The sequence below is a fragment of the Populus alba genome, chromosome 1 (genome assembly GCF_005239225.2).
Source record: "Populus alba chromosome 1, ASM523922v2, whole genome shotgun sequence".
Classification (NCBI taxonomy): domain Eukaryota; kingdom Viridiplantae; phylum Streptophyta; class Magnoliopsida; order Malpighiales; family Salicaceae; genus Populus; species Populus alba.
The window spans coordinates 26,062,977-26,073,205 of NC_133284.1; the positions used below are offsets into that span (position 1 = coordinate 26,062,977).

The 10,229-nt window shown below is 34.4% G+C and overlaps 1 pseudogene; it reads right to left on the reverse strand.

Moving 5' to 3' along the window:
* Nucleotides 1–7,745: 7,745 nt before the first annotated feature.
* LOC118047003 (thaumatin-like protein 1b) lies at nucleotides 7,746–9,103 on the reverse strand (annotated as a pseudogene).
* Nucleotides 9,104–10,229: the final 1,126 nt, after the last annotated feature.

Genomic DNA, 10,229 nt, shown 5'->3' on the forward strand with positions numbered 1-10,229 from the left:
TTTTAGGTTGACCTCGACCTAATTTCTTTTGGTTAGTATTTTTACACTGTAAAGATACAAATTTGTTTTTAAAATACCTTTTTTTCTCCAAAATGTTGCAAAACAAATATATATAAAAGCAACAAAAAAAATATCTTGTTTTCATGCATATGGCCAAGTCTCTCAAAAATATAAGAAATTTCATATTGTATTTCATACAAAATAAAATTCAAAAAAATATGTGTTATCATGCATTCTAGGCTTTAATAACCAGTTTATTAAAGCAATGAGAACTACGCCTATATTTCAAAAATACTAGAAAAAAAATTTGTTTTCTTTTAGATCTAGGATTATAAACTTATACATAAGATGTATTCCTAATATTAAATAAAAAGTTAGTTCTTTTTTATATATATTGACATTAAAATTGTTAGGTTTTTACCTGATAAGATAAAGATCTCCTTACTAAGAAAGACTTTTCTTAAACCATAGACTGACCAACAATTAGAAAACAAAACAATAAGTTAGTTATATCAAACAATTAAATAATGCATATTACCTTAGGTAAAGCATGTTAAGGGTGTTCATACCTTATGTTAAACCTCAAAAATTTATAATTTAGATATGTAGATGACTCGGTGGAAACTCTATAAAACCCCAACAAAAGACTTCACCATGATGAATTCAATAATGAGAAATAAAATAGAAATGGTGGTAAATTGTAAACCCCTGATCAAATTTCATGATATTAATAAAATTATTAATAATTCAGAACCAAAAATAGGATGAGCTAGTTAAAATAAAATAAAATGGAATAGTATTGAATTATTAGAAAAGAAATTTTACGGAGAGATTTTTTTTGCATGGTATTTTAAAAGAAAACTGAGAAAAGGCATTTGGTTGAACGAAAAGATACCTAAACTTGATATAACGGTGTTTTAGTAAATATAGATAGATTTGCTATATAAATAGCAAAATTGTGTAGAAATTAACGAGGAGGGCAAAATGAAAGGCAAAAAAAAGGGGGCGAGAGAGAGAGAGAGAGAGAGTACCTTGAGAGCAGACATTCAAACAACCATATCTTTGAATTGCACTGTTGCATTGGCTTGGTTTTGGGATATATTATGCTTCTCACCACCCTCTAACATCTGACTGTTGGGATTCAAATGTTCTAGTTTTATGCGAGAGATATAGCCCTCACAACATTTCAAGGAAAATCTGTTTGTAGGTCATTCATGGTCTCTAGAAGTTTCCACCGTTGGATCTGCTCAAGTTTTGATATGTGGATCATATTGATGAGATTTTCATTATCAACGATGGAGATCGGGATTATAGACTCCAATAAAAAGTTAGTCATCGGAGAGCAGTATATTGTCAATTTTCAGATCCGTTTTGGTTTTTTCTTGATCTAGGAAGATCTAACCATTAAAATACTATGTTGTTTTGGTATGTGTTTCATGTTATAATGGTGGTTAAGTTCACCATTTGGATTGTATTCATTCGGATTGAGTTGTGAGAAACATGAACCTTAATGAAACATTTGTTTAAATTAGGTTAGCATAAATGAAATGACTAGAAAATGTGGTGGCTTGATATGTGTTTAACCATCAAAAACATGCTAATTATGATTTAAATTAAAGAAAATACTTAGTGTCTTTCCTTAGGCATGTTCAGCCATATTATTTGTTCTAACCCAATTTTGGCCCATTGACTTCTTAATTTAATTTTACAAGGTTTAAAATGTAAAAGTAAAATATTAGAAATTTAGTTCGATAAAAAGTGTGATTTGCTAACTTGCGTGAAAATTAGGGACGACAATGTACTTTTTTCATTCTATCCTTATCTTCAAGATAATCCTTGTATTCAAGATAATAATAGTTATCCGCTTTTAAATTTGATTCTTAATCAAATTCAAACTCCAAAAAAAAAGAAAGAATGAGTTTGATTGAAACTTTGTTTCTCACATGTGAAGGGACTCTGGCACTATAAATATAGACCTCAATGTGTGCAAAAGGAAAAAAGGAGGATTAGGCAGAAAACCTCAGGAGAAGACCATTACCCGAAACCTTAAAATTTTTTTTAAAAAAAGACATTTACAAAAAAAAGGGGGCGCGGCTGAATCACCGCTACCCTCTCCCCAGCTTTTTTCCTCTTCTTCCCTGGTCTCATAACCAACCATAAAACGCCCCCTCCCCTTATTGACCTATAGCTAGCTTCCTTTATTCTTCCCCTGTATGCAAGAACAGAACATAGGGGAAGAAGCTCCATCAGCAGCTTTTTTTCTCCATAAACAAAGCCTAGACATCACCACCCTCACTCTTTGAAGAAGGAAGAGAACACAACCTTCAAAGAAGGGAAGAGTATTAATTATTGCAGCAACAACTGGAAGTTTCCTCCTTCGGCACCAGCGACGACCACACAAGCAGATCAGTAGTACAACTCCTTCTTCTTCAGCACATCATCATCCCTTATGGAATAATATGAGTCGTCCAGCATGCACTCCTCCAATAACAGTAGATTTTTAAATCATGAACCAAATCATGAACCGCAACTTTGTCTTTAATCGTAGGGGTATTTCAATTCAAAACCGTGATCATCAGCAAGAGTACTCCTAAGTTCCAGCATTCTTGATTTTCCACTTTTTTTTCATTGAAGCAGCGACGACGGGTGCTCCTCAGCCACACCTTCCCTCAGCTGCAGTGGTAGAACCAGCAGCAACCTCCTCTTCCCAGCAGCAGCAGTGCTCTTTTCAGCAACTTGACTTTCAATCACACCATCAGCAACCAACGACAGCAGCTCCTCTCAACAGGCTACCACTGCGACCAGCATACATCCTCTTCTCAGCAAGCTGCCATCGTGAGTAGTAGAAGCAGTGTCCAACATCCTAGCTTCAACCGAGAGCAGCGCCCAGCAGAGGTTCCCATTGCCAACAGAAGGTAAACACAGGGAGGGAATGAACAACATGAGGTAAGACAAACAAAACATGGAACCAGAGAAAGAATGGAGAGGAACTAGCATCGATCAGTTCTTCTCCAGCGATCCAAAAATCAGAGAAAGAACGGAGGAAAAGAAGTAGCATTGGTCAGCCGGTACCCCATCATCCAGCTTCTTCTCCAGCGAACCAGGTAAGCCTTCTCTTCCTAGCCTTTGCAAATATGATTCACTTTTCTCACTGTGTGCAAATTTAATTACCCTGTCAATGTTGCAAGCATGCATGCGTGAATTGTTCACGCATGCGCACAACAATGACCAGCGGGGTTGCTAGCGTACGGCTGGGCTAGATCCAGTCCAAAACAAATAATAAAAAAAGGGGTTTCTGTTTTGTTTAATTCAGAATTTTATGGATTTATTCACTGGCGTTAAAGTCAAGAATACTGCATTTTTTGGGATGTGTAATATTTATCAATGCCAGAGTTGAAAATATTTGTAGTTGATTATTTAATGGCGCTAGAGTCAAAAATATCCTAGGTGGACCATAAAAAGCATAATACAACAAACTCTTAGCAGTTTTAGACAAAACCAGCAATGCAGCCTACTTCAAGTAGGACGTTTAAGGGGTGATTGTATCTTTCTTTTCGCGTAACCAGTCACGTACCATAGAATTTCTGTATAGGGTTCCTAGTGACCATAATACTAGGTGGCGACTCCTTAAACAAGATATTTTCCCTTAAAAGAAAACGATACCAAATATCTATTCTTTTTCCATATCGAGATTAATTTTCAATCGGTCACTGCGATATGTTCGGATGTGACTTTATTCATAGTAGAAAAAGGGAGATATTGGTTGTCCAATCTATGTATTGGGACTTAACAGCTTTATCACCCACCTTTCAGCTGTGGTTAGGGAGCCAAAATGATAAAATTCCAGATTGGGTTCTTCACAAAGGTTGTAGGTATGGATGTTATCTTTTAAACAAAACTAGCCTCACATAATTTGGAGTTATAGAACTCTAGATATGGATTGAAAATGAAAGAAGGGTCGAATTGTCTTGTACTTGACAGATTTTGTTGAGTATTATAACTGATAATTTTAGGGGTGTTAGGGGCAGAATTAGTCTTCCAATCCTTCAGTAGAGTTGTGGAATCGTGTCTTACCTATCCATGGCAAAGGAGAATCCAGGCGGTGACGCAATAAAGGAAAGCAGAGGAGGCGCTGCAAGAGAAGAGGGCTGCACTGTCGGAGAAGAAGAAAGTTGGACTGCTGGTGCTGCAGAATTTGAAGATGTATGTGGTGGCTATTTCATTGAAGAAGGGAGGCTGGGAGAAAAGTAGATTTTATTTATTTTAGGGTTTTGTGGCTCTGATACTAAGTTAAGAATAATGGAATGTGTTGGGTTGTGCCTTAGCCAACCTTTCTATTTATATAGAGGCAACAGAACACTGCATTAACTGTAATGATTACAACATCCTATATTATCATGTTAAGGTTGATTATCATTTTGTTCAAGATATAGTTGCGAAGAAGAAGATTCAGATTCGTTTTATTTCCTCTCGGGATCAACTTGCAGATGTCTTCACTAAGCCATTTCCTTCAACTTCATTTACTGCTTTTCGGTTCAAGCTTTGAGTTAATCCTCCATCCTCAGCTTGAGGGGGTATATTATAGAATGTACCTATATAGGAAATATTGTATATAGAAAATATTGTAGTCATACTCTTGTGTGGTAACCTCCACCATTACTATTGTATATTGCCATACACATATATATAGAAAAAAATTGGCTAACCAATAGGTTAAACCTCCTAATTATTCTAACTTTCACTACATCTACTTAGTACATATAAGTTGAAGGATTGGCACCTTGATCAATGAACCGAAAATATCATTAATTGATAATGAATGGCATACAGTTTTACCATATCAACAACATGAAAATTGATAATCGATCCTTTTGGGATATGTCAATCCCAAATCTATTATTCCATTTCTTTATTATTTATCATAAAAACATTTATTAAATGTGTTGTCCTCCAACTCTTTCCATAAAAAGAAAGAGTTGTGAACCACCATGGTGAGGGAAGTTCTATTATGGTTGGCGGTGAGGGAAGATGCGGGGATCTGTGGACTACTAGATCTCTGGTGAGGACAACACTGCTACGGCTAATGAGGGAGACTGTGGGTCTGTGGCTACTAAAGCTACGATGGAGATAGGAGTGGTTGTTTGGTTGATTTTGGGTTGGTTAGGAGAGAATGGGGAAGATGGAGATGAGATGCAGACAATGGGAAAAAATGGCTAAGAGAGAGATCTCGTGAGGGGTTATCTTGGCTATGAGGGAAGGCTCCTTCGGGTGTAAGGGAAGAAGGCCAAAAATCCAAAGGGAAGGGGGCGGCAACTCCTCTTGGTTGTGAGAGAAAATTTGGGTTTAGGGTTTTATTTTTATGATTGCCTAATTTTTTAAGGGGGCGGCAGCTCCTATTTGTTGTGAGAGAAAATTTGGATTTAGGGTTTTATTTTTATGGTTGCCTAAATTTTTTTGTTTCAAAATTGCCTCCCTACTTTTGTGTGTGTTAGAGACTCCTATTTATAGGCAAAAATATTGTTAGGTCCCCAAACTTGGTCCTTCAACTTCTTTCCTTTTTTTTGTAAATTTGATTTTTCTTATTTTTTTGAAAACGAAGAATATCAACATCGACTTAACAAGAAAAATCAATGATTTAAAAAAAAGACACATTAAAAGTCGAATGTATTAAAAAGACCTTTAATAATTTAAATTCGTTTTTAAACAACATTGAAAATGCTAAAAACGATGCAAATATATCAAGAACATATATTTTATGGGTTTTTTTTGTTTTTGTTGTTTTTTGATTTTTTAAATAACTTATCAAAAAGATGGGTTGAAAATTGGGTAGTAATAATTAGTATATGTCATTGGCAGTTGTTGTTCTAGGATTCAAGCAACAATACACCTAATAGGAAGGTGAATTAAGTGTTCCACTAATAATAACAAATATTAAAATTAATTTAATTAAATACAATTAACCAACAATATAATTAAATTGCATAAGTAAAAAGTAAAGGGATAGGAATTGTAAACCTGGTTTTTAACATGGCTTGGAACGTCTATATCCACACCTTAAGCACCCAATTGGTCTTGTGTATTTTGTTCTCTTACTAGTCTAAGTTGAAGATTACAATTGTTACTTGATGAATCCACACCAAGATTTTACACCACTTGAAGATATTCTTTTTTTGACAGTTTGAACCTACTGAATCTTGAACCGATACTAATCCTATATATATATATCTGTGTGTGTGTGTGTTTGTGTGTTTGTGTGTGTGTGTGTGTAAAATGTTTGAGTTTATTTTATTCATGCCATTAAGCTAAAATAAAAATATTTACATAATTAGTAAAATGAACAATTAATCTTAGATTCTCATTTGATCTTTATTTGCTTTGCTTTGGTGGATAGGTTTTAGAGAAGAAGAAGACTATTTTTTTATTCTACACTTTCACTCAATTTTTTATATTTCTCTATTTTATGTTTTTCTTCTAGGGTTGCTAGGGTTTCTTACCCACCTTCTGTTTTCCCTCTAATTTTTCTTTGGAGGCTAGAGTTTTTTTTACACCTCCCCTTTTTTCCTACCTTGCTTTTCTATTTATAGGCAATGGGGTAGGTTCTAGAATCTTTATAGATAGAACACTCATATCCTTTGATTTTTTAGGGTAAATTTTGACCCTTCATCATTTTGTATATATATTTGGCACAACATGCTCGTGATCTATAAAGCTCATACCAAATCTTAATCATAAAAAGTGGGGATGAGAGAGAGAAAAAGGAAAAAGAGAAGAAGAAAATGGGGCGGAAAAACTTCACAGCTTTTTTTCAAAATCAGACGACCCGTTTCCTTTCAAAGGGTAGCCAAAAGCTCCCATACACGCTCTTTAGCGAGCTTCTTCTTTACCAAAAAACTAAAAAACTAAAAAAATTAGGTATGATATATTAAGGGAGATAATATCAACCCTATACAAAATTAGTCTATTTGTCTAAACTCTAAAGACCAATTAGGATTTCTAGTGATCAAAATATTAAGTATTAAGTAGTGATTTCAAGAATTTTTTATTAATAAAAAACAAGAAATTCATGTTTTTTCCACATCACACCAAAATCCTGATTGATCACAATAATGCTACAACCGTGCTACATTCAACATTGTACTTTCCATGAGTTATCCTTTCTATTTTTTTTAATTCCTCTGCACTTAATAATGTGTTACCCTTTTAATATTCTTCAAAGTCAACAAGTACTTCTATTAATTGATCTAACTATGAATGTGGTGGGCTCTAAAATACAAGATTAAACGTATGGGAATTTTGAACTTTACAAAGCATGTTTAGTAGGCAAAAGCTATTATCAACAAAAAACGGAATTAATTTTCAAGAGATATTTATTTTAAAATTTGTTTGGAATTATAATAGTCCGTAGTGGCAATTTAAAATACTTTTCTAATTAAAAATACATCAAAATTCTTAGTTTCTCAATGGATTTCATTTTCATAAATTTTTAAATGAACTTAGATTATATCATCGCGATAACTCAAAAAAAAAAAGCTAAATTTATTTATAGCATCGCACGCTTACCATTAAAACCAGTCAAAAATCCCCTAAAACGGTTAGCACCTGATGACAATGTTTCGAAATTGAATTCGACACTGCATCTACCTAGTACATATAAGTTGAAGGATTGGTACCTTGACCAATGAACCGAAAATATCGTTAATTGATAATGAATGGCATACAGTTTTACCATATCAACAGCATGAAAATTGATAATCGATTCTTTTGGGATATGTCAATCCCAAATCTATTATTCCATTTCTTTATTAATTATCATAAAAACATTTATTAAATGTGTTGTCCTCCAACTCTTTCCATAAAAAGAAAGAGTTGTGAACCACCACATTTGATCATGGACAAAAGGTAATCAAATAGTTGCCTCCACTAGGACAAGTAAAACGTGCTCGATTTATCATCGTAAGCATAACTGTAAGCTTGAGGACACTGCTGCTTGAAAGTCATCGAATATTGGTTAGGTTTACATTTTTCAGGTGAATTATAGTCTCCTGTGCAGCAGTACTGCGGCTGGTTAAATGCCAAACACGCGCTCTTGCAGGCAATCACAGTTCCATCTGCCCCCTTCACTGCTAAACTAGGATCACAAGCAGCATTCACGTTAGCTGCACAGCTTGTAGAAGGGCAGCCAGTAGAACCTCCTTGGGGGGTTACCGAAACTGGGATGTTAAAGCCATCAACAAGGCTTATATCGTAAAAATCTTTCCCACCATCACCACTTAGAGTAAATTCTACCAAGGATGCTGGTGGGATCGCACCGGCTCCGTTGCATTCTATGACGCCAGAGGCGCAGTCAGCTGTAGCACAAACAAACTTTCCCGAGGCATCTGTAGAGCATTGCGTTCTGGCCCACAAGCGGCCAGACCAATTGACAGGGACACTCAGCGAAGATGAAGCACCCGTTGCCAATGTGAAGCCAGTTGAAGATAAAGACGGACCGCTAGCAGCCGTTAGAGTTCCTGGCCAGACCGTGTATGGACAGTTGTTTTTGAAGTCGAAAGTCACAGATTGAGCTCCAGCATGCGTGCAGGCTGCGCAAGATTTTTTTTTTTTTATATATCAATAATTAAATCTTGGTCAATTCAAATAAAAACACAAACAAGTTTTAAATACATCAAACTCTTGTTTCATGCTAATTTATGTGAATCTATTTTATTTTTTTTTCATATAAAAAGAATAGGACTTGAATCTAAGACTTGGGCTTCGTTTTCTCTATGGGACTAGACGTCCGTACTTAATTCAATATTTAAAATCTTGCATTAATTCAGTTATATATTATATGAAAAGTAATTTATATTGCATACGCAAACAGAAAATATATATATATAAGAGCGAGCAGAATAATCAAAGTGAATAATATGCATAATAGAGTTTTCCATGCAAGATGCTAATATATGTAATATTGTAAAACTACTTGCCATAGAGGAAGATGACGAGGGTGAAGGTAATTATAGCAATGGGCATACGACTCTCCATTGCCGAGATGCGTCGAATTAACACTTTTTCAGTATCTTTTAAGAGAATTGAGGTAAGCAAGAAACACTCTATATTTTAAAAAGATTGTGTTTGCCACTTAATAAATAGTGTTAAATTTGCAGACTAGTAAACAGCCAAACAGTGAAAATCAAGAAGAGAAAAAGAAAAAGAAAAAGAAAAGTTTGTAATAACAACCATCTTCAACACGCACCTTACGATGACATTTGACAATGACAAATTATAAAATTATAATTTATTTATATTTATAAAAAAAATAAATTATAAAATTGGGTCTGTCATCTGAAGTGCGCGGAGACCGTACATGCACTGACCTGCACTTATCAATTATTTTTTAATATTATTTATATTTATTAAATTAGAAAATTAAAAATAAACCACCCCGATTAAAAAAAAAAAAATACCCAATGAAATATACAAATGCCCTTGGTTTGAACCACAAGTGACTATCTAGATATCTCAATTGCTAGTAAACAGCCAACAGTGGCGGTTCTCCTCCACCGTGATGAGTGCGAGACTCCTTAAAATTATCACACCGTGATGAGTGCGAGACTCTTCAAAATTGACAAGGAAGCAGACTGGTCCCTGCTTCTGGAATGAATGAATTATTCCAAATCTATTTGTCTAATGAATGTAACTCTGGAGTTATTCCAAATCCACAAGTTTCATAATGTTATGTTGATTGTGAGACATTATTTAAAAAACTTAAAGGGGATAAAATTGTCAAAGAATTCTAATTTTATAAATTATTTTAAATAGAAAAATAATAATCAAAAGAATAGAAATTAAATCCAAAAAAATAAAAAATTGAAGGCGTGCTTTGAAATTTTGAAAGGACACACACGAAAATTGAGAGAAGAAATAAAACAAAAGGTTGTCGGCACCAGACCTAGAAGCTATTTGCCACACATGCCGCCTCATCCACGGCGGCAATTGATTAATGAGCATCCTTGCATGTGCAACCTGATGTGTGCGGGACTGCTCACACACTAACATGTACTCATTAACTATATTTTTATTATTATTATTTTATATTTATAAAATTATAAAATTGGAAACAAACTACCCTGATAGAAAAAAAAAAAAAAAAAACCCTATGAAAATATACAAATACCCTTGATTTGAACCACAAGTGAAGAACTCGATATCTCAATAAATGAGAAAGCTGACTAGTAAACAGCCAA